The sequence below is a fragment of the Scyliorhinus torazame genome, chromosome 16 (genome assembly GCF_047496885.1).
Source record: "Scyliorhinus torazame isolate Kashiwa2021f chromosome 16, sScyTor2.1, whole genome shotgun sequence".
Taxonomy (NCBI): domain Eukaryota; kingdom Metazoa; phylum Chordata; class Chondrichthyes; order Carcharhiniformes; family Scyliorhinidae; genus Scyliorhinus; species Scyliorhinus torazame.
In genome coordinates this window covers 142,992,823-143,018,435 of record NC_092722.1, presented here as the reverse complement: position 1 = coordinate 143,018,435, position 25,613 = coordinate 142,992,823, and the positions used below count along the sequence as shown (strand labels likewise).

At 48.0% G+C, this 25,613-nt stretch overlaps 1 protein-coding gene across 5 annotated transcripts in view; it reads left to right on the top strand.

Moving 5' to 3' along the window:
- Nucleotides 1-25,613, top strand: part of tcerg1l (transcription elongation regulator 1 like) — a 1,041,679-nt gene that overhangs the window by 871,318 nt on the left and 144,748 nt on the right. The gene's annotated exons all lie outside the window — the stretch shown is intronic.

Here is a 25,613-nt window from a genome sequence, read left to right as displayed (position 1 = left end):
GACGGGCATGGGGGTTGATGAAACTGGCCGAGGTTGTTGCCGTGGAGGTGTCGGGCAAGGTGGCCAAACCCTCAATTAAGAAAATACCCAGCAAGAAGCTTCGGCTGTTCCTCTGCTTCATGGGAATTGTTTGAGGTGAGGGATGCAGTTAGTGTCCCTGCTGATTTTACCAGCAGGAAGTGCTGCCATCTCCAGCTCCTCCAAGACCGAGTTAGGGAACTGGAGCTGGAATTGGAAGAACTTCGGATCATTCGGGAGGCAGAAGGGGTCATAGATAGCAGCTTCAGGGAATTAGTTACACCAAAGATTGGAGATAGGTGGGTAACTGTAAGAGGGACTGGGAAAAAACAGTCAGTGCAGGGATCCCCTGCGGTCGTTCCCCTGAGAAACAAGTATACCGCTTTGGATACTTGTGGGGGGGACGACTTACCAGGGGTAAGCCATGGGGTACGGGCCTCTGGCACGGAGTCTGTCCCTGTTGCTCAGAAGGGAAGGGGGGAGAGGAGCAGAGCATTAGTAATTGGGGACTCTATAGTCAGGGGCACAGATAGGAGATTTTGTGGGAGCGTGAGAGACTCACGTTTGGTATGTTGCCTCCCAGGTGCAAGGGTACGTGATGTCTCGGATCGTGTTTTCCGGGTCCTTAGGGGGGAGGGGGAGCAGCCCCAAGTCGTGGTCCACATTGGCACCAACGACATAGGTAGGAAAGGGGACAAGGATGTCAGGCAGGCTTTCAGGGAGCTAGGATGGAAGCTCAGAACTAGAACAAACAGAGTTGTTATCTCTGGGTTGTTGCCCGTGCCACGTGATAGTGAGATGAGGAATAAGGAGAGAGAGCATTTAAACACGTGGCTACAGGGATGGTGCAGGCGGGAGGGATTCAGATTTTTGGATAACTGGGGCTCTTTCTGGGGAAGGTGGGACCTCTACAGACAGGATGGTCTACATCTGAACCTGAGGGGCACAAATATCCTGGGGGGGAGATTTGTTAGTGCTCTTTGGGGGGGTTTAAACTAATGCAGCAGGGGCATGGGAACCTGGATTGTAGTTTTAGGGTAAGGGAGAATGAGAGTATAGAGGTCAGGAGCACAGATTTGACATCGCAGGAGGGGGCCAGTGTTCAGGTAGGTGGTTTGAAGTGTGTCTACTTCAATGCCAGGAGTATACGAAACAAGGTAGGGGAACTGGCAGCGTGGGTTGGTACCTGGGACTTCGATGTTGTGGCCATTTCGGAGACATGGATAGAGCAGGGACAGGAATGGATGTTGCAGGTTCCGGGGTTTAGGTGTTTTAGTAAGCTCAGAGAAGGAGGCAAAAGAGGGGGAGGTGTGGCGCTGCTAGTCAAGAGCAGTATTACGGTGGCGGAGAGGATGCTAGATGGGGACTCTTCTGCCGAGGTAGTATGGGCTGAAGTTAGAAACAGGAAAGGAGAGGTCACCCTGTTGGGAGTTTTTTATAGGCCTCCTAATAGTTCTAGGGATGTAGAGGAAAGGATGGCGAAGATGATTCTGGATATGAGCGAAAGTAACAGGGTAGTTATTATGGGAGATTTTAACTTTCCAAATATTGACTGGAAAAGATATAGTTCGAGTACAATAGATGGGTCGTTTTTTGTACAGTGTGTGCAGGAGGGTTTCCTGAAACAATATGTTGACAGGCCAACAAGAGGCGAGGCCACGTTGGATTTGGTTTTGGGTAATGAACCAGGCCAGGTGTTGGATTTGGAGGTAGGAGAGCACTTTGGGGACAGTGACCACAATTCGGTAACGTTTACGTTAATGATGGAAAGGGATAAGTATACACCGCAGGGCAAGAGTTATAGCTGGGGGAAGGGCAATTATGATGCCATTAGACGTGACTTGGGGGGGATAAGGTGGAGAAGTAGGCTGCAAGTGTTGGGCACACTGGATAAGTGGGGCTTGTTCAAGGATCAGCTACTGCGTGTTCTTGATAAGTATGTACCGGTCAGACAGGGAGGAAGGCGTCGAGCGAGGGAACCGTGGTTTACCAAGGAAGTGGAATCTCTTGTTAAGAGGAAGAAGGAGGCCTATGTGAAGATGAAGTGCGAAGTTTCGGTTGGGGCGATGGATAGTTACAAGGTAGCGAGGAAGGATCTAAAGAGAGAGCTAAGACGAGCAAGGAGGGGACATGAGAAGTATTTGGCAGGAAGGATCAAGGAAAACCCAAAAGCTTTCTATAGGTATGTCAGGAATAAGCGAATGACTAGGGAAAGAGTAGGACCAGTCAAGGACAGGGATGGGAAATTGTGTGTGGAGTCTGAAGAGATAGGCGAGATACTAAATGAATATTTTTCGTCAGTATTCACTCAGGAAAAAGATAATGTTGTGGAGGAGAATGCTGAGCCCCAGGCTAATAGAATAGATGGCATTGAGGTACGTAGGGAAGAGGTGTTGGCAATTCTGGACAGGCTGAAAATAGATAAGTCCCCGGGACCTGATGGGATTTATCCTAGGATTCTATGGGAGGCCAGGGAAGAGATTGCTGGACCTTTGGCTTTGATTTTTATGTCATCATTGGCTACAGGAATAGTGCCAGAGGACTGGAGGACAGCAAATGTGGTCCCTTTGTTCAAAAAGGGGAGCAGAGACAACCCCGGCAACTATAGGCCGGTGAGCCTCACGTCTGTAGTGGGTAAAGTCTTGGAGGGAATTATAAGGGACAAGATTTATAATCATCTAGATAGGAATAATATGATCAGGGATAGTCAGCATGGCTTTGTGAAGGGTAGGTCATGCCTCACAAACCTTATTGAGTTCTTTGATAAGGTGACTGAACAGGTAGACGAGGGTAGAGCAGTTGATGTGGTGTATATGGATTTCAGCAAAGCGTTTGATAAGGTTCCCCACGGTAGGCTATTGCAAAAAATACGGAGGCTGGTGATTGAGGGTGATTTAGAGATGTGGATCAGAAATTGGCTAGCTGAAAGAAGACAGAGGGTGGTGGTTGATGGGAAATGTTCAGAATGGAGTACAGTCACAAGTGGAGTACCACAAGGATCTGTTCTGGGGCCGTTGCTGTTTGTCATTTTTATCAATGACCTAGAGGAAGGCGCAGAAGGGTGGGTGAGTAAATTTGCAGACGATACTAAAGTCGGTGGTGTTGTCGATAGTGTGGAAGGATGTAGCAGATTACAGAGGGATATAGATAAGCTGCAGAGCTGGGCCGAGAGGTGGCAAATGGAGTTTAATGTAGAGAAGTGTGAGGTGATTCACTTTGGAAGGAATAACAGGAATGCGGAATATTTGGCTAATGGTAAAGTTCTTGGAAGTGTGGATGAGCAGAGGGATCTAGGTGTCCATGTACATAGATCCCTGAAAGTTGCCACCCAGGTTGATAGGGTTGTGAAGAAGGCCTATGGAGTGTTGGCCTTTATTGGTAGAGGGATTGAGTTCCGGAGTCGGGAGGTCATGTTGCAGCTGTACAGAACTCTGGTACGGCCGCATTTGGAGTATTGCGTACAGTTCTGGTCACCGCATTATAGGAAGGACGTGGAGGCTTTGGAGCGGGTGCAGAGGAGATTTACCAGGATGTTGCCTGGTATGGAGGGAAAATCTTATGAGGAAAGGCTGATGGACTTGAGGTTGTTTTCGTTGGAGAGAAGAAGGTTAAGAGGAGACTTAATAGAGGCATACAAAATGATCAGGGGGTTGGATAGGGTGGACAGTGAGAGCCTTCTCCCACGGATAGATATGGCTGGCACGAGGGGACATAACTTTAAACTGAGGGGTAATAGATATAGGACAGAGGTCAGAGGTAGGTTCTTTACGCAAAGAGTAGTGAGGCCGTGGAATGCCCTACCTGCTACAGTGGTGAACTCGCCAACATTGAGGGCATTTAAAAGTTTATTGGATAAACATATGGATGATAATGGCATAGTGTAGGTTGGATGGCTTTTGTTTCGGTGCAACATCGTGGGCCGAAGGGCCTGTACTGCGCTGTATTGTTCTATGTTCTATATGTTCTATGTTGTCTGTTACTGTTATTCCTGGATTTTACAAGATGTAAGTACTTGGCGCCCAAGACACAGAGCACCCAGTGAAAATATGCCATTCATCATCATATGCAAAATGTCCTTCCATTAAGGATTAATGATTCATTAAGGTGGAATACCTCCTCCATCTCTCATGTGTGGCCCTGGACAGTGAATTTTCTTAGATAGGAGGACATCAATCACAGCTGTACATGCCTCACTAATCCTGGTATAAATTCAATGCATCAGGAGCTCCTGCATAGTAATTACGAACAGGAAAATTGGATGATTTTCCTTCCTTCCCTTGCTAGGGCACGAAAACATTAGTGTCCTAAACACAGACGTGACTCAGGATAGACTGGGAAAGCAAATGTGACATGGGCCCCGAAGGTCGGTCAGCGTGGGCCCCGAAGGTCGGTCAGCGTGGGCCCCGAAGGTCGGTCAGCGTGGGTCCCGAAGGTCGGTCAGCGTGGGCCCCGAAGGACGGTCAGCGTGGGTCCCGAAGGTCGGTCAGCGTGGGTCCCGAAGGTCGGTCAGCGTGGGTCCCGAAGGTCGGTCAGCGTGGGTCCCGAAGGTCGGTCAGCGTGGGTTCCGAAGGTCGGTCAGCGTGGGTCCCGAAGGTCGGTCAGCGTGGGTCCCGAAGGTCGGTCAGCGTGGGTCCCGAAGGTCGGCCAGCGTGGGTCCCGAAGGTCGGCCAGCGTGGGTCCCGAAGGTCGGCCAGCGTGGGTCCCGAAGGTCGGCCAGCGTGGGTCCCGAAGGTCGGCCAGCGTGGGTCCCGAAGGTCGGCCAGCGTGGGTCCCGAAGGTCGGCCAGCGTGGGTCCCGAAGGTCGGCCAGCGTGGGTCCCGAAGGTCGGCCAGCGTGGGTCCCGAAGGTCGGCCAGCGTGGGTCCCGAAGGTCGGCCAGCGTGGGTCCCGAAGGTCGGCCAGCGTGGGTCCCGATGGTCGGCCAGCGTGGGTCCGAAAGGTCGGCCAGCGTGGGTCCCGATGGTCGGCCAGCGTGGGTCCCGAAGGTCGGCCAGCGTGGGTCCCGAAGGTCGGCCAGCGTGGGTCCCGAAGGTCGGCCAGCGTGGGTCCCGAAGGTCGGCCAGCGTTGGCCCCGAAGGTCGGTCAGCGTGGGTCCCGAAGGTCGGCCAGCCTGGGTCCCGAAGGTTGTCCGTCATGGGTCCCAAAGGTCACCTTGTTGGCAAATGTGGGCCCCGGGAAAAGAAGTTTGAAAAACACTGTATTAACTCCTTCACCATGAAAGATTCTGTTTTGTTTTAGTAAATAGACTCATATCTTGGTCACAGGCAGATTAGCAAACATGTGTATAGAAATGCAATTTAAGGTTATACTAATAATTAGAGATAATCAGGTATCGTGTGGTCAATGGGGAGCACACCTCGGCAATGAATGGCTGCCCTGTGGCTATTTCAGACCCGGTGAGTCAATCAGAGGCCAGCTGCTCCCCAGAATTGGCAGCAAAGCCGGGAAAGGTGGCTACTGCTGGTACTGCATTTGGAGTTTGAAGCAATGAGATGTGCTGGACATCAACTTTGTGCATGGAGTTCCACCAAGTGCCACACAGGCAGGCCTCGGCAAGAGCGTTGAAGTGATACTGGATTTAGAAAGGGGGTGATCCTAGGGAGGGGGGATACACTTTGTGGGGGCTCTTTGATCCTGGGGGCTCATTAAGAAGGAACGACCCCATCCCCACCATCACTCATGGAGGGAAACCTCTCCGGCTTTGTGCTTGGCGTGGGCATTTCCCTCCACTGGTTGAATTCCATGGCGACAGAATGAGACCCTACTTAAAGGCCCACTGGCAGTTGAGCCATCCGGCAACACCCCTGCCGCAAATTAAATTGTGGTGGGGGCAGGAGCGGGTGGGTAGGTAGCGGCAGGTCACCTGCTGGATTTTGTGTGCTTGCCTGCATTTCACATCCACCAGTATGGAGCAGAAAAAACAGCCTTACGATTTCTGTTGCAATCTATGAGCTGAGATAGATGCCACAAATCAGGCTAGTTTACCGCGCTCTTTATTTGTGCACTTCGCAGAAGTCAGCTTGTTTGTTTCCAATAAACTGAAATTTGACTTTATGTCTTCGACATTTGAGATAATGGACCACAAGCATAAGCAGTAAATACTGTTTCAAATGTTACAGAAGTAGTAGGGGATGTGATTGTACTCCTGAACCCATTGAACTCGACAAAAAAACTCAAAGTTTACAGAACAGACTAAAATCTAAGATGTAGGATCATTAAAGAAGAAGAGTAATACAGAAGAAAAAATGGATCAGCAGTTTGGACATCATACTTTCTTAAACTTCCACCAATACTTTGATTTTATTTTGTAATAGCCGTATTTCTGTTTGAACCAGGAGATGATTCAGTTGCCACTTGCACATGTTTAGCTTGTGAAAAACAAAGCTCACTTTTAATAGTTCTGCCGTCACAGATCATGGCTGCCTGTATGAACAGGAAGTCCCCGAATGGTATAATTCAGAAACAATTAGCTAACATCTACCATGATTGAAATCTCTGCCTGAACCTGTGGGCGTCATTCTCCGACCCCCCGCCATGTCGGAGAATGGCCGTAGGCCGCCGTGAATCCCGCCCCCGCCGAAGTCTCCGGTACCGGAGATTGGGCGGGGGCGGGAATCGGGCCGCGCCGGTTGGCGGGGCCCCCGCTGGATTCTCCGGCCCGGATGGGCCGAAGTCCCGCGCAGAAATTGCCTGTCCCGTCGGCGTAAATCAAAGCTGGTATTTACTGGCGGGACCAGGCGGCGTGGGTGGACTCCGGGGTCCTGGGGGGGGGCGCGGGGCGATCTGACCCCGGGGGTGACCCCACAGTGGCCTGGCCCGCGATGGGGGCCCACCAATCCGCGGGCGGGCCTGTGCCGTGGGGGCACTCTTTCCCTTCCGCCTCCGCTACGGCCTCCACCATGGCGGAGGCGGAAGAGACTCTCCCCACTGCGCATGCGCGGGAAACTGTCAGCGGTCGCTAACGCTCCCGCGCATGCGCCGCATTTCCGCGCCAGCTGGCGGGGCAACAAACGCCATTTCCGCCAGCTGGCGGGGTGGAAATCCCTCCGGCGTTGGCCTAGCCCCTCAATGTTGGGGCTAGGCCGCCAAAGATGCGGAGCATTCCGCACCTTTGCGCCGGCGCGATGCCCGTCTGATTGGCGCCGTGTTTGGCGCCAGTCGGCAGACATCGCGCCGTTGGGGGAGAATTTCGCCCTGTATTTTTTCTTCCGCGTGCTCCCGTTTCCTCCCACAGTCCAAAGATGTGCAGGTTAGGTGGATTGACAATGCTAAATTACCCCTTAGGGTAGAGTTACAGGAATGGGGTGGAGGAATGGGCCTAGGTGGGGTGCTCTTTCGAAGGGTCGGTGCAGACACGATGGGCCAAATTACTTCCTTCTACACTGTAAGGATTCTATAGATTCCCCTCAAGAAATGCTATCTGAATTCTATTTTCACGTCTGATTGGCGCCGTGTAAAAGCGGCACCGCATAAATGACGCGGCCGACGCCGCATAAATGACGTCACCCGTGCATTGCCTCCCTGAGGCCGCCACGCAAGAAGATGTCCGATGGATCTTGCGGGGCGGTGGAGGAAAGGAGGTCCACCTTCAGAGAGGCCGGCCCGCCGATCGGTGGGCACCGATCGCGGGCCAGACCCTGTTTGAGGCCCCCCCCGGTGCAGGAACACCACTACCCCCCCTTCCCCCCACAGGCCGCCCCCCCCCCCCCCCCAGCGTTCCCGCGCAGTTCCCGCCAGCAGTGACCATGTGTGGACGGCGCTGGTGGGAACCTGTCGTATTGGGCAGGCCGCCCGGCCCATCTGGGCCGGAGAATCGTCGCTCGCCCGTTGCAAACGGCGAGTGGCGATTCTCCCAGCGACCAGCCATGATTCTCGCCGCACCGGTTTGGGGGGGGGGGGGGAGAATCGCGTGCGGCGTCGGGGCAATGTGGCGGGACAAGCGGGGGGGGGGGGGGGGGGGGGTGAGAATTCCGCCCCATGATTCCTGTGCAGCTGGTACAGCGCCCCATGCTGTTACGGGTGCTAGTACAGCTGTACCGAACATGCACTGGACGCATCAGGAGAAGCCCATCGTGAAGCCAATCATGATGCTCCGGCTGATTTCTTGACATTGCAGAAACAAGACCTAAATTCTCCGGCCCAGTCCGCTGCTAGACTTATCGTGGGCGAGGGTGAAAATCTGATGGACCAACAAAAGGTCTGTTGAATTTGGGAAGAACTGGAAAATCCAGCTCTTGGTGTGTGGATGTGCCCTGTATACTTGTGTTAATCACTCTTAACTGAACTGCGGTTATTTAACGGGCCATACATCCAACTTGCAGGTGACATGCCTTTGGCTTTTTCCTCTGTGGCAAAGTTTACATAAGTTCTGTGACTTGTTTTTGAGCTGCTGCAAACATTCAAGGAAGCCAGATGATTTCTGATTAGCCAACTCGCTGTGCGTCTGGGTCTGCAGTAAGACCCAATCAGAGGCTGCAGCAAGGACAATCTCAATGAAGGGGAGGGCGTATCCATCAGGGATTTTTCGAGAGTATTTATCATGTATCCACCCTGGTGTGGTGCGTAAGGTGACTCAGGTTCAACAAAGAGGTGGTCAAAGAACTGTACCATCATCTTCAACTCGATGTAGAGCCTTGCACCAGGGTCAGTGGTCAAAGAGGGTCACACTGATTAACGTCCTGTGAGTATGGGTTCTTTCAAGATGGAAGGGAGCAAAATATCCAACACCTCTCAGGACAACATCCATTGATGCATCCTGGGGGCGATGAAGGCCAACTATGCCAGAAGTTAAAACATAATCTTTCCTCCTCAGCAGGAAGGATCAGGATGCGAGTTTGCATAACTTTGCGAGGACAGCAGGATTCCTAGTGATTCAGGTCACCATCAGCTGCACACATGTCATCTTGCAGCCTCTTCCCCCAACTCATGTCAACAGGGAGAGATATAGGAACTGTACTGCGCCAAGCCGATGTATTAAGCACGATAATGTCAGGTCAACATCATCGCAGAAGAATGCAATAATGCAATAGCTGGGTCGGCCTAGACATCGGTAGTGTACCCACCATATTGAAGTTGAATTTATTTTGCTTTGTCAAGCTTGGTAAAGTGGTTATTGACTGGAATAATGGGCGGGATTCTCCGACCACCCCCACCGGGTCGGAGAATCGCCGAGGGGGGGGGGCGTGAATCCCACCCCCGCTGGCCGCCAAATTCTCCGGCACCAAAAATTTGGCAGGGGCGGGAATCGCGCCGATCGGCGGGCCCCCCCGCCGATTCTTCGGCCCACGATGGGCCTCTACTGTCATGCCAGTCCCGTCGGCGTGAATCAAACCACCTCCCTTCCCGGCGGAAATAATGGCGCGGGCGGGCTCCGGGGTCCTGGGGGGGCATGGGGCGATCTGGCCCCGGGGGGTGCCCCCACGGTGGCCTGGGCCGCGATTGGGGCCCACCGATCCACGGACGGGCCTGTGCCGTGGGGGCACTCTTTTTCTTCCGCCTCGGCCATTGCTCCCGCGCATTCGCGGCCTTCCGCCAACCGGCGAGGTCCCTTCGGCTCCGACTGGCCTTTCCCGCCAACTGGCAGCACGCCAACCACTCCGGCGCGGGGCTAGCCCCTCAATGTGAGTGCTTGGCCCCTAAAGGTGCGGAGATATCTGCACCTTTGGGGCGGCCCGATGCCGGAGTGGTTCACGCCACTCCATCCCGCCGGGACCCCCTGCCCCGCCGGGTAGCGGAGAATCCCGGCCAATATGTGCCGGAAGGAATAAAAGGTTTAAAGAGCGTGAATCGCACCAGGTGGGGATCTTGTACTTTATACTGTAAGATTGTACGGTTGGGTTAAAAGTCACCAGCGCGATCTTTAGTTGCATCTCAGCAGTTCAGGCTGTTGTGAGTGCCATTGGAAGCTGTGTTTCCAAGGGATACCTTTGATGTTTTAAGGCTTCATTAAAGCAGTTTCCAGTCGACTAGGCATTCTTGGCCTCTGAGGTGCATGTACTGCCTATACAACTTCATTCCAACCACCCTGAGAACTCACTGAAAAGGTCCTGTCAGCAGGCTCACCATCTCAACTCCTAAGGCATTGTATCCTGACCACTGTCCACTACTAACAATTCATGAAACTTCCCCCATACATTTTATAAATCACTTACAGATAAATTGAAGCTCTGCATGAGGGATAGTACATTGATGGTTTATTGACATATGGACAATATTACCCAGCAAAGGAGAACATCTACAGAAGAACCTACCTTGTGACTAGCGCAGATTATTTTCTGTCTACTGTGGTGTGGTCTTGCTCCTTGCTTCCTGCTATGCTGGAGAGAACCAGCTAATCTGCTTGTGCCCTTGACCTGGATGATTTTGGTATCCTCAGTGCAGCTGACACCTTGACGGCCCTGCCACGTTAGTCGCAGAAGGAGCTTCTGTCACCCGTGGCAATGGAGGAGGACTGTGCCAATGGCGGAGGGGTTGAGGAGAGGCTGTCCCCATCAAATGTCACCTCAGAGCTTCTTCCAGATGGCTGCTGCTCATCCTCTGCCATGTGGACCGATTGGTCTTCCCTGTCTTTCCTTGAGGTCCCAGGAGCTGGCTCAGTGTTCAGGCTCCTGGTCCCCTGTTACCCTGGCTCTGGACTCCTGACTGTACATACCCACGATTGCTTCTGCAATCCGGTGTATTTGTTGTTCCAGGACAGTTGCCAATCTGTCCATAAAGGAAGCCTGCGGCTCTGAAGGACGGATGATCGCAGTGCACATGGCCTGAATGGACACATCCACAGTCTGCCCAGAGCACAGAAGCCCTGTGGTATACCTGCCAAATCTCCACACGCCTGACGTTGGACACCCAGCATCTGCTGCCTCATGGACGACTCCAGAGGATCAGCATCCGACTTGGATTCAGGCTATGGGTCACCTCGAACAATCCTGCATCTGCCTGTGGCCTGCTTCAGTACAATCTACAACAGCTGCATGTGTGAACCTGAAGAGCCCTTACTAGATTGCGCTTTCCCTCACCGGCCATGCTAATTCCTGAGGCAGTGCTGGTATCTGCACTGGTGCTTGGTGCATGGAGAGGATGTGCTGCTGAATCCTCTGAGGCTTCCCCTTCCTCCTCAAAGGCAAGTGCTGATCCCTCAGTGCTGGCGGGTTCTGTAAGGACACAATTACCTGCACGATTAGCACTATGTGGATTATGAGATATGACACTTTGCAACCATGAAACCACTGATAACAAACTCACAAGGTTTCTACCAGAAAACTTAGAACACCACACAAATACAATTCATCTGTACATACCAGGCCTCCGGTTCCCTCCCTCTGTGTCCCAGATCAGGATAAAGCCCAGTGCAATCTCACCAGCCCCAGACCTTTCTCCAATTTAACTCCTGCCAATGGACTGGCTCCATTCTTTGGAGGACAAAAGAAGAACCTCCTCCTCCAGCAGGATCGGGCATGCCACCTCTAGTCCTGTTTCTCTCCCAGGTATTGTCGGCCTACTTTTCCTAAAAAGGTGTGACATTGTTGTGATGTTTATTCTCAGATACTTTAATTTCAACACATGTCCAAACTCTGTGAGGAATACATAGTCTGCAAATTGGTTAGCAAACAATACCTTTAAGTTTAAGGCCAATCCAGACCTCAGAACCAGAATGACACCTCCACAGAGGTATTATGGCCACAAGCAGTGGCATTGGTGCATAATGCTGCTTCATCCTCCTGAGGTACTCTCAAGGCATTATCAACCCTTCCCCGTAAATTCAGTGTACGCTAATAAACGGAAAGGAATGACTCACCTTTGTGGATCTCAAAAAGTTGTTTGTCCTCTTCTTGCATTGTCTCCAGTTTCGATGAATTATATTAATGCAGCCACCCCGTCCAGGCAGGTAGCATCAGGACCTCATGCATGGTGGGCACAGCCTGCAGGAAGGTGCAGAGGGAGTCATCATTGAAACATGGGGGGGTTCTGGAGCTTCTTCCCAGCTACTTCTCTCTCCCCTCTTTCCCTTCTCCAGGCCATATATGGAGGAAAGCATACTAGAACTAAACAGCTGCTCAATAGTCAGATTTAAACATTGTGTAGATAATCATTATTCAGGCCATTTGTGTTCACTGGCAAAAACATTTAATTCTAAGCCTCTGCAGAGTTGGGCACATTTTCCAGCACGCTATTCCTTACCTCATACAATGCCTGGGAATCTTGCTGAAAACAAAAACTTTATTCTTACTTTTGACTTCAATAAATCACTGGGTCACCCACACTGTCCTGTGCCAGGTGTCCGTTTAAATGAGTGGCTGTGACCTCCTATCAATTTGGCTGTCCTCCATCTCCGATTGGGCAGGGGAATGACAATCCTGCGACATCACGGGCTGAAAACCCTGCAGCCATTAATTGGTTTATTGCTATTTTATACAGTGTGCTACGAAGGCGGGAGTGGGAGTCAGCAATCTACCCACTTCCCAGTACAAATCCCACCCACCAAAACACATTGTATTTTTCAGCCCTATGTCAGGCTGCTGCTTGACTAGCCTGTGAGATAGCTCTCCCAATTTTAGTATAGTCCACCCCCGATATTTGTCAGGAGCACTTTGCAGGGTTGGCCGGGCTTGGTTTGCCGTTATTGTTTCCAGTGCCTAAGTGATTGCCAGGTGGTCCATCCATTTTATTCTTTTCTGTAGTCTTTGTAGAAGTTTGATACATTCTTCAATGGCTAGGCTATTCTGGAAGATATTACCAAGTAATCCACATTGCTTTGTGTCTGGAGACACAAATAGGCCAGGCCAGACAAGGTAAGTATGGCAGATTTCAGGGCAGTGAGGTGGCGCAGTGGATAGCACTGCTGCCTCACGGGGCCAAAGTCCCAGGGTCGATCCCAGTCGCTGTCCGTGTGGAGTTTGCACGTTTTGCCCTTGTTTGCATGGGTTTTGCCCCCACAACCCAAAGATGTGCATGCTGGGTGGATTGGCCATGCTAAATTGCTCCTTAATTGGAAAAATTTAATTGGGTACTCTAAATTTTAAGAAAAATATGGCAGATTTCCTTCTCTAAATGGTATAAGTGAACCAGATGCATTTTTATGACAACCAACAATGGTTTCATTGTCACCACTTGATGACAATTAATTTCTAGATTTATTAATTGCATTTAAATTCCACCAGCTGCCATAATGGATTTGAAGCCATGTGCCCATGACAAATTTCTTTACCCGTCAGTCTAGCCTCAATAAAAGTCGAGATGGATTTGCAGGTACAGCATTAGTTATTTTATTTAGCTTGCAAGCTTGTTTCATTTCACAGAAGCATAGGACACATCTAGTCTCCTACATCCCGGAAAGCGAATGAACAAAGGGATCTCTGCAAATCAATTCAAATGGTATCAAGTTTCACATACACGATTCCCATAGTTCAGCCTATACCCCTCCTGACCTAGTCAGACATTCTGATTGGCTCACTTCCAATCCCTTCCTCTGGCCCCTATTACCCAGCATCCTTTTCTCCTCCTATGGTGGACACACCTCTTCCTGCTTTGTCATGCGGTCTGAAATCCTTTGTCTGTGAACTCACCAGAATGAGACTGGCCTATCTCTACATTACAGTAACTAATATCTCGAAAGTAACTATTTTATATCACATTCGTCACCCAGAGCAATAACCCGGGCCTCTGGATTACTAGTCCAGTGATATGACCTCCCTGGTCTTTTTTCCTGTGCTATAATGGCAACTGAGGCAGTAGCCACCTGATGCTGCATCACAGCTGGTCCATAAGTGGTATCAAGGAGTTGCCCATAGTCAAAATGCTAGGCATCCAGCTCTGCACAATGTCCTTGCAACATTGCAACTGGACTCTTCCATGCTCCTTGACAATGGCAGAGATGCTGTTTACCATGCTACCAAATCACCAAGCATCTTGCTGTACATATTCATCAGCTTTCTGCTGTATGCCACTCCATGGCAGTCTTTTTTTGAGTCCCCTGCAATAGAACATACCATCATCCTGTTCTCAGTGGCACCGAATGCTTAAGGCCCTGTTGCAGCTGGTCCCATGATTTTTCTCCGGCAGCATCACCCAATGCTCATTCCATGAGTAACATTAATTTTTTTTTGAATTTAGTGTACCCAATTCTTTTTTCCAATTAAGGGCCAATTTAGCATGGCCAGTCCACCTCACCTGCACATCTTTGGATTGTGGGAGTGAAACCCACACAGACATGGAGAGAATGTGCAAACTCCACACAGACAGTGACCCAGGATCAGGATTGAAACCGGGTCCTCAGCACCGTAGGCAGCAGTGTTAACAATTGTTCCACCGTGCCGACCATGGGTAACATTAATGGGGTATCAAACACCCGCGCCTGGGCGACCTCACTGTGATACCGTTTAGCACTGGTTTCCACAAACATGGATTCGACATAATGGCACTTGGGGAGTGCTCTCCCAGGCGATCAGAGACCCCAGTTTGTACTGATTGGGCTTCCATGGCATTATGTATGACTAAATGTAGCCTTCAGGTATTTGGGTTAAAGACCAGGGGGCAATTCGACCAGTGTTTTAGTCCCACTTTAATGCCATATATGTTTGTGGGGGAGGACGATCATAGCCTCGTCGTGCCCAACTCGGTGATGCGACTAGGCCAGTAAAAGTAGCAACAGATCTCTTGCATGATTTACGATGCTCGGAAAGCCGTGTGACATCTAACAAGATCTCGCGAGACATCGTGATCTGGATCTCACCCCCTCTGGGCAATTCGCCTCACTTGAATATGTCTGTGCTGGAGTATCCCAAGATACAGTATCAAACGCCTGCGCCTGGCAGACCTCACCGTGGTACCGTTTTCCACAAATGTGGATTAGATGTAACTGCACTTGGAGAGTGCTCCCCCCAGGCGATCGGAAGTCCCAGATGGTCTGGCACCCCTGATGTCACCTGGCACCAGTGCCATCCTGCAAACTTTAAATTATGGTTTAAATCACTGCAGGATTATCAGAAATTAATAGATTATACAGTGGAAATCAAAACTGTCCCAGACAACATGATTGCATTAATGGCAATCTGCATATCATTATATTACATAGTTGCAAAAAGAAATCAAGAAATCAATCCTTTGCCTTTGTATTACATTGTCAGGAAATCCAGAGCAAAATGACACAGCAGGTTTAGGTCTGGAGGCCAGAGCTGACAAATGCTATACTTAAGGAAGATCAAGCTTATTTAGAGACTGGTTTAAAATGCAGTTTGATTTAATTGCTGCTTTCTCTGATTTTTTAGGGGGTGGGTTGGTATTTCAAATTCTTGATCATATAGAAAATAATTAGAACGTGTCCTGATATTTCCCCTGAGACATGAGATAGTATGCATAAACTTGGCTCAAATGTACAATGCTGTGGCAAATAATGACTTATTTTTGTGCCTGAGGTGTTCACATGAAAATATCCTGCATCACTTCACTGCATGAATAATTTGTGCTTGGGGCAACATCAAAACAACATTATGGATTTTTTTACATATGATAAATCCATGGGCTTTAGGGGTTCTTATTTCTTAATAAAATATAAGCTAACTGCAGAATAGTGTGTGCAGCAGAAGAATTTATTTAGCTTTCTTACAGATCTGTTATAGCATGATCGAGAGGCAGACTCCCAAACCAGATTGAATTGCATTCTTTTAACTTCTGATTGGCTAGAAAATCTTTGTCCTGCAATATTGTTCCTAGAACTTGCTAAATTCTCCTTTGCCATTATCTGATTCAGTTCCAGGATATTAGTGAGAGTGATGCAGAAGAACAAATCTACAGGGAAATCACAGAGATGCAAACATTATAGAGCAGTTATAGTGGGGACATTAATTATCCAAATGTAGACTGGGACAGTGAAAGTGTAAAGGGCAGAAAGGAGCAGAAGTTCCTAGATTGTTCAGGAACATTTTCTACAGCAGTGTGTGCCCAGTTCTTGGAAATGAGGAGGGCCAGGTAGATCAAGTGCCAGTAAGATAGTATTTTTGTTCATTTACGGGATGTGGGCATCACTGGTTAGGCAGCATTTATTGCCCACTTCTAGTTGCCATTCAGAAGGTGGTGATAAGTTGCCTTCTTGAACTGCTGCAATCCTTCAGGTGTACGTACACCCACTGTCAGGCAGGGAGTTTGAGGATTTTGACCCAATGGCAGGGAAGGATCGGCGATACATTTCCAAGTCAAGATGGTGAGTGACATGGAGGGGAACCTCAGGTAGTGTGGTTACCAGGTATCTGCTGCTCTTGTCCTTCTAGATGGTAGTGGTCATGAGTTTGGAAGGTGCTGCCTAAGGAACCTTGCTGAGTTATTGCAGTGCATCTTGTAGATGGTACACAAGGTTGTCACTGTTCATCGGTGGGGGAGGGTTTGAATGTTTGTGGATGATATAAAACTTGGAAGTATTGTAAACTGTGAAGAGGACAGTGAAGAACTTCAAAAGGACATAGACAAGTGGAGAGAGCAGTTAATAAAGCATATAGTATTCTGGGCTTCATTGACGAGGGGATTTTCAGAGTAACTTAATCGGAGTGTAATGTAAGCCTACTTGTGGCACTAATAAAGATTATTTTTAGGGACATAGAAGACAAGAGCATGGAGGTTATGCTGAACCTCTGCAAGACCTCAGCTGGAGCATTGGTTCAGGGCACCACACTGTAGGAAGGATGTGAATACATTGGAGGAAGTGCAGAAGAGGTTTACAAGAATGGTTCCAGGAATGAGAGAACTTAGTTATAAAGATAGATTTGGAGAGGTTGGGACTATTCTCCTTGGAGAGAAGAAGGCTAAGTGGAAATTTGATCGAGATGTTCAAAATCATGAAGGGGCTGGGTAGATTAGATGGGGAGAAAGTGTTCCTGCTCATAAAAGGATCAAGGACGAGAAGGCATAGAATCAAAGTGATTTGCAAAGGAAGAAAATATGATTTTGAGAGAAAATGTTTTCACAAATAAGCGGTTCGGGTCTGGTGAGCTGTGCCTGGAAGTATGGTGGAGAGGTTCAATCAAGGCATTCAAGAGGGCATTAATGTGCTGGAGTGCAAGGGAATGGCATTAAGTCATAATGCTTGTTTAGCGGGCTCGTGCAACACAATGGGCCAAACTGCCTCCTCCTGTACCATCACAATTCTGAGATTCTGTGAATTGGCTCCCATACTATTGTGAAAGCTGACAGTGGGGAAGTGAAGATCAGAGGCAAAAATACTCCAAGATAACAGCAATGATCTCCATAGTATTGGAAGTCATCTGCAAAGAAGTGGAAGTGTACTCTCAGAACATGTCTTGTGAGTAAAAGCCTCTAACTTAGGCAAGGTAATACACCTCAGTCAGAATTCTTTGGCCTTTGTGTCATGATATTCAGGTAAACATCATGGTGCAAACATACATACTGATGGACAGATCAACGGACCAATAAATACACACACAACACCACAGCCAATCACAGGCAAGAGCAGACACACTATAAAACGGGGAACACGACACTTCCTGCTCATTTCAGCAGGAGACAGCTCAGGGCACAGAGCTCACAGCAAGCCACTCAGACATCCACCATATGCTGAGTGCCACTCCAAGATAGTGTTCGGGATATGTCCACAGATTCAAGGGTAATAAGCGAACCACAGTAACCAGATTACCATTGTAAATATTGTTAGTAATCAAACTGAGTTGTACCATCCGCAACCGTGTTGGTTCGGCTGTGTAGCAGAGCACCCAACACGCCACTTTGTAATTCACTTTTCCCACCGGTAGAGCAACCCACTCACAGCTTTCCCAGCAGAGTGGAATGGCTTCAATGGGAAATCCCATTGGCAAGTGGCGATAGTATAAAATCTTGCTGCCCACGAACGAATACTTAAAGCCTTTCTTGTCTGCCAGTTGCTCAGCCCTGTCAATTCCTGTTGTCCTCTTGCCTTGGTTTTCCCCGGTGAGTCAGCTGAATCCCACGAACCCTGCGTGCACTGAGTTGAAGTCAGAATTTTGTGTTTAATCTGCAGTTAATAATCATTTCGCATATTAAAATGGAAGAGCAGACTGTGCCACAAGGGATTTCTGCATACAGGAGACACTCAAATTAAGGCCAATGTCGTTGCGTTCCTGGCAATTTCAAGATGCACCAGCAGTTTTCAGGTATTAAAATCTGCTGCCCAAACAGAAATCCACTCACACTGACAGTTTAAAATTCCTGTCATAAGGCCTGCATTAGAACTCAGTTACACTGCAATGGAAACCTAATAGGCTGAAAAAGATGTAAGCTGAATATTATTAGTTCCAAGTAATATGAACATATGATTCTGAGCCCCCTTATGGTTTTTTAACCAATAGTTTGTACTCACTGTAATTAACTTACCACTCTGCTAGGAAGGCATGGAACTGAAGTAAAACAAATCTCACCTAACAGTCCATATAAACAACAAGATGTCTCTATGAAACAAAGAACTGCAATGGAAGTATTTTCACAAGGGAAATTGCATAATTACTTTGATGCAGATGAATTAATAAATAGAAATTGGTCTGATACTAGTTTGACAAAACTAGTAAATAAAGTTATATTCACCTCCCACGCATTGCCATGTTTTACCTAGTTCAATACCTATCATATTGATAATAAAAAGAGTGATCAAATCATTTGTTTCTCCTGTTTTCATGTATCAACGAATTGAATACTAAAGCTAAGTGACAGAATAAGATCGGGAAGTCAGCTGAGGCATGTTATGGGTAACGAGGTGAAAAATTAATCTAGATTTTTGTACTAGTTCTGTCATTTAGTTCAGCAGCCCAGTTCAAAATGCAAAGGCACACAATGTTCATGCTCTTGAAGAATGATTTTGTGTTGCAGGGTTACTGGTTACAACGTGATTTATATTACACAATATTGCATTTTAATGTGGGTTTTTCTGTGTGCTCTCAAATTGGATTTGGAAACTTATTGTGATCTTGTTTATGTGATTTGAATTTTAATTGAATGGCATTAATAGAACATATTCTGGAGAATAGTTGAATTGAAAATCAGCTGGTGCAGTCAGTTTGGGCTGTGAGGTTCAAATTGGAAGTGTATGTTAGGGCACGGTAAAGAGAGCAGTTCTCCAGATTTGATCCTCCTATACCAGGCCTGAGAGTGATTCGTACTGATGCAAGACCTTTAGCTTTCTTGCTCTGCTCAATGCAGCCATCAGGAAATAAGCAAGGAAGAACAGGAAGGTGTGACTGCAGTTGTGAGCAAAGTGTTACTGCTAGGCAGAAGTGATGCTGCTGTGCAGTTTCTACAAAGAAGGTGGTACTTTGCTGGAGTTTATGGTTCCTAGATGTCTCCCAACAGCCAAATGCAACAGCTTATAATACAATGATGTGCCTGTTTTACAGCACTAAGATTGTGGTCAAGAATCCAATTCGATGGTTCGAAGCTTCTGGGTCTGCCAGCAGCACGAAACTTGGCGGGCAGGTGAAGTTAATTTGGCGGGAGGCCAAAAATCACTTTCGCGATGGCAGGATGAACTTTTTCTGTAGTTAAATTCTCGAGGTATTAAAAGTGGGTTGAGCTTTCCAATGAACAACATCGGGAAACCCTGCTGTGTGCATTTGCATTTCACAAACGCCAGCTCACCAGTATTAAGTGCCCCTCCAAATTAAATTTTCCACCAGCAAGACATTAGAATGTTCACATTGAAAACTGCATATCAGTAGCATGCACCTGGTGACGTAGACTTCTTACTGGACTTTAAAGTGAATGGTCGCTGCTTTGGCCATCTTGGGGACCACTCAGAAATGTCAGTCTCTTGATTGAGTCCAAGCTGCACAGACTGGATGGGGAAGTCGAACCAAGGGGGCAAAGGTGAAGCGAAGGCAGTACTGGGGATGCAGGATTTGCAGAGAAGGCAGGAGCAGAGGCTGGATGGGGAGGCAGGCTAAGAGCAGGTGGGATAGGGGAGTGGGGAATGTAAAGGGTGGAGGAGAGGCTGGACAGGGGAGGCTAATTAAGGGGGAAGGGTGGAAGAATGTCCGGGAGAGAAACCCAAATTGTCCGGGCTGTGTTAGGAAGGTCTGCCGTGCACCATTGTTTAGGGTACACGCCAGTGAATGAGTCAAAACTAAGACATGGAGCTTATGCACCTTCTCAACTCCCATTTCAACTTCATCCTGTTTCTGGCATGAAGTGAAAGCTGAAGAGGGTGTGACCATTAACTTATGTAGGGACCATGGACCCCCTCCTTCACACCAACAATTCTACATTCTGATACAATTCTACATTCTGATACCTAGGATACCTGCCTGGCCAGACACCGCAGGCTCATGAGGAAATGTGACTGCTAGATTCCCAATGAAGAAGCACCATTACTTTACATGACACTTGCAGCCACCAACACTGCATGTATGTAGGTTCACCAGACTGATTCCTGAGATGATTGTCCTATGAGGACAGATTATGAGGAGACTGGGCCTGTATTCTTTAGAGTTTAGAAGAATGAGATGTGATCTCATTGAAAAAATCCTAGGGCTCAACAAAGTAGATGTAGGAAGGATGTTTCCCAGGGATCTAGAACCAGGGGACACATCTCTCAGAATAAATGTTAGGCCATGAAGTTTATGATGAGGGGCAGCACGGTGGCGCAGTGGTTAGCACTGCTGCATCACGGTGCCAAGGTCCCAGATTCGATCCTGGCTCTGGGTCACTGTCTGTGTGGGGTTTGCACATTCTCCCCGTGTTTGCGTGGGTTTCACCGCCACAACCCAAAGATGTGCAGGGTAGGTGGATTGGCCATACTAAATTGCCCCTTAATTGGAAAAAATAAATTGGGTACACTAAATTAAAAAGAACCAAGATGAGGAGGAAGTTCTTCACTCTGAATGTGGTGAATCTTTATAACTCTTTATTTCAGAGGGCTGTGGAGGTTCAGTCATTGAGTATGTTCAAGATAGAGATTGCTGGATTTCTGGATATTAAAGATGCCAAGTGATATGGGGATAGTGCAGGAAAATGGCATTGATATAGAAGATCACATGATCTAATTGAATGGCAGAGCAGGCTCAAGAGGCAAAATTACCTACTCATTATCCTAGTTCCTATATTCCTACATTGTCAATTCTGGGAACGGGGTGATGGAGGAATTTCCACAAAAATTATAATTGGAGGAAGTTGAATGATCATAGGGGGAGAGTAATGAAAAGACAATGACTGTGTAGAGAATGGGAGACCAGGGCGAGAGTGCTTGACACACTGGCAAACCTCATATCCACTAAGCTGAAGCTCTTGAGGTTGTTTCGCAGTTCATAAAACCTCTCACTAGTCATCAATATGGGCGGAGTCTCCTGTAGGGTGGGATGAGTTAATGTCTCATTCTTTAGGCTGAGCAATGAGGCACCCTGTTAATAATTATTCGCCCACTTCATGGGGAACCAGGCTTAGTTGAGTTCTGCTCTCAGATTCCAATGCCCAATTAACCAGCATTTCTTAATGACTAATGGATTGCATACCAGCGAAAACCCATCAAGGTCTGGAGCTGCGTACATTCTTTGCTGATTGGCATCTGTTGTTGTCAGAGGCAGGGAGGGAACTGGATCCCTCCAAATAGCACAGGTGATGGATGGCAGCAAACACCTGACACCAAATCTCCATTTTCCTGAGTAAATGATTGAGGCTGCAAGGGCTTATGCGGTAAGTCTTTCTATGATGCCAAGGCAATGGTCACTAAAGAGCCTAGGTAATGGAAGTGAGGTGAATAGTGTCTGAGGAAAGGTTCTTGCACATGGCAGTCATGACCTGCTTAATGCGCAATATCTCCATGCACGTTGAGAAATAAATGAGAAGAACACACATCTGAGGTCCTCTAGGATGTCCTTTCCCTGGAAGAGGTGGGTGGGGATGCCATGTGTCGATGGAAGCCAGGCACAAACATTGGCTTTGATGATATGAAAGCTAATCGACTAATAATATACTACTAGATGGATTGCTGCAATTCACTCACAGACCGACTGAGGCCTAGATGATGCAGACTCCAAGCAACCCTGCCTTTCTACTGGCTCTCATCCAGATGAAGAGGAGGGACTACTGCAGGTTAGTCCAAGGCCAGTTGGAGAAATAGCCTGAACAGCAAGACACAATGGGGGCTCAAGATGGTCATGATGCTATTACCAGAAGCCAGTACAAAGGGAAGTATTGGCCGGACCACGGGTATATCACAGGAAGTGCAGCTGCCTGAAGATGAGTGGAAGGCAGTGCTGGAAGCACCTCAGGATGTCCTGGAACATGGTTTCTCCCTACTGCCAACTTCTCTGTGAAGACTTATGTCAACAAGGACTTGGAGGAAATGCATTAAAGATCACTGCCACCTTAAACTTCTTTGCCATTGACTCATTCCAGGCTCCACGGACCTGTGCAGCATCCCTCAGTCACACAAGTGTATCCAGGAGGTGACAGCTGTCCTCTTCAGTAGAAAACTCAAATTCCACTTGGATTCCAAGACCAGGCTGCCAGAGCATTGTATTTTGCAGCAATCGCTGACTTCTTGCAAGTGCAAGCGACTATTGACTGTACACATGTGGCGTTTATTGGCCACACAATCTTGGTTGGTGGTCAGATTTTGGTGACATGTCAAATGACAATGACCAGGGCCAGCTTGCCGATGCAGCCGTCTTCGGCCTTTGCAGTCTTTGAGATACACAGTCTTCCATTGCCATTTCTGCCATTGAGGATGATTTGGACCACATCTCCCCCTGACCTTGCTGCTGTGGGTGGCCTTACCATGAGCAAGGAGCTCCCAATGGCTTCGTTCAAGGGATAGTCAGACAGCACAAGCTTCTCCACCACGTCAAGATGGCAATCCATGGAGGGTATACATTTTCTAATGAATATTAGTGAACTTAGAAAACATCTCTGCACAACACATGGTCATGCTCCACATCAGTCTCCATGATGCCGAGTGACAACATTCTCTACAGCTAAGACCTTTGCCTCTAGATAATATAGAATTTGCAGCTTATGCATCAACTTCCTGCAACAGCTGTGTTCAAGGCCCAACCATCTTCAGTTGCTTCATCAATGACTTTCCTTCCATCAGGTCAGAAGTGATTGCACAAGTGATTGCGCAATGTTCAGCGCTCTTTGTGATTCCTCAGACACTGGAACAGTCCATGTCCAAATGCAGCAAGGCCTGGCCAATATCCAGGCTTGGGTTGACAAATAGCAGTGAGATTCATGCCATACAAGTTCCAGACAATGACCACCTCCAACAAGAAATAATCTAATCATCGCCGTTTAACATTCAACATCATTACCATTGCTGAATCTCCCACTATCAACATCCTGTGGGTTGGCATTGACCAGAAGTTGAACTGGACTAGCCAAATAAATACTGTGGCGACAAGAGCAGGTCTGGAATCCTGTGGTGAGCAATGCCTTCTAACTCCCCATCTACAAGCCACAGGTCAGGAGTGTGCTAGAATACTTTTTGCCTGGATAAATGCAGCTCCAACAATACTCAAGAAACATGATACCATCCAGGACAAAGCAGACTGCTTGATTGATATTCCTTCCACAAACATTCACTTCCTCCACTTTCGACGAACAGTGGCATCCGTACAACATATATTGCAGGAATTCGCCAAGACTCCTTAGGCTACACCTTCCAAACCAAGACTCCTTAGCCAACACCTTCCAAACTGATGACAGCTATCATCTAGAAGGACAAGGACAGCAGATACGTGGGAATATCATCACTTGGATGTTCCCCTCCAAGACACTCACCCTCCTTACTTTGAAATATATCATTGTTCCTTCACCATCGCTGGGTCAAAATCCTAGAACTCCCTCCCTGAAAGCACTGTGGGTATACCTACTCACCTACTCAACATGGACTGGAGCAGTTCCAGAAGGCAGCTCACCAGCATCTTCTCAAGGGCAATTAGGGATGGACAATAAATGCTAGCTTAGCCAATTTTTCCCCCATCCCATGATTTAATACAAAAAAGAACCTGGAACTGCCTGAAAGAGACCGAAACCCTCAACTAACTTAAAAGGTGCCTGGATCTGCACCTGAACTGCCGTAATCTGCAGGGGTACGGACCAAATGCTGGTAAGTGGAATTAGGATAGGTGACTTGTGTTTTAGCTGGCACAGACACGATGGACAAATGCTCTCTTCCTAAGACATGCTGTCTTCACTGAGAGGTTTGGGATAAATTTACCAATGATATTGATCACACCCTCCTTGTCTATTGGTCAAGGCATATTCATAATGGCTTGTATCTTCATGTCCTTAAGGTTGGGGCTCGGCCCCCCAAGATGCCATTTTGGGCGCCAGTCGGCGGACATCGCGCCGATACCGGAGAATTTCGCCCCAGATCTTCAATTTTTGATCATCACTTCTAATACCATGTTATGTCAAATTTATTATTATACAACAAACTGTGGGTTGGAAAGTAAGACTAACAAACTGTAACAATCACAAACACAGCTAACCACAACAAATTTTCCTACAGACTCCCCCTAGATTACAGTGTCACAAGGTATAACTTGCCTGCCACCTAGTCGTCGGAAGCCAAACATATTTACATGTACAATTGCTTATGCATATCACTACAGTTTCATGGCATACAAGAGCAAGCAGGTTACGTTAAACATGTATGAGACTGGAGTTCAGCTATTGCATCCACTTCAGAGCAATGCACTTTAGGAAAGCTGTGAAGACACTGAAAAGAGTGCAGAATAGATTCACGAGAATGGTTCCAAGAATGAGTAACATTAGTTATTATTGCGGATGCGTGGTTGATGGAGGTATGGTGCACAGAACACCATGAGAGGTCTGTTGACAGTAGTTTGAAAATGCCATGTGAAAGTGTATTTACTGACTGTTGCCACCCATATGAAGTCATTGCATTGCTTGCAGCACTACTGCCAGATCCTTGAGGTCAGAGTTCAAGAATTGACCTCTGGCCAACTGCTTCCATTCCTTTCTCGTGTCCCTCGCAGAAACACTATCTCCTCCTTTGCACCTCCTGTAGTAATGCCTCCAATGTCACATCAGAAATCTGGTGTCCCTTTATCCTGTCCTTTGTTCCATTGTCTGCATTTTTACATCATTCCAAGTCTTCTGCAGGCAGTGTACTACAAATCCTGCACAATAAGTGCAGCTCCCCTTGAAGAAGGATCGGCTGCCTTTAAGACCTGAGCACAACATTGGCATGCTGCCTGCCTCAGTGGGACCAGGCACATGGTGATTATGCATCATTATCACTTTGCCTGAAAAGAACCTAAATAAACCTTCCCTCTCCAAACCAGATTAGATAAAGTAGTCAGCCTGCTGTAAATTGATAAGGAGAATTTAAATATTTTATTGTTAAAGTCATTTGGCTTTGTTTGCACACAGGAAGATTTGAACAATAGTCAAACAGCTTAGTTCGAGCTTTTAGGCTCTTTCTTTAACCTTGGGCAGAATCTTGTGGAGGAAACAAGGGTCTTGGCTACTAGTCAGAGAGCCAGCGAGACCTCAGCGTTGTTTCTTTTCAGGAAGGCTCACTGCATCTTGTATCACTCAGGTCAGCAATGGACCTGCATTGGGATGAATGATGAGGGAGGAGGGTTAGTAGACAGAAGTCCTTCC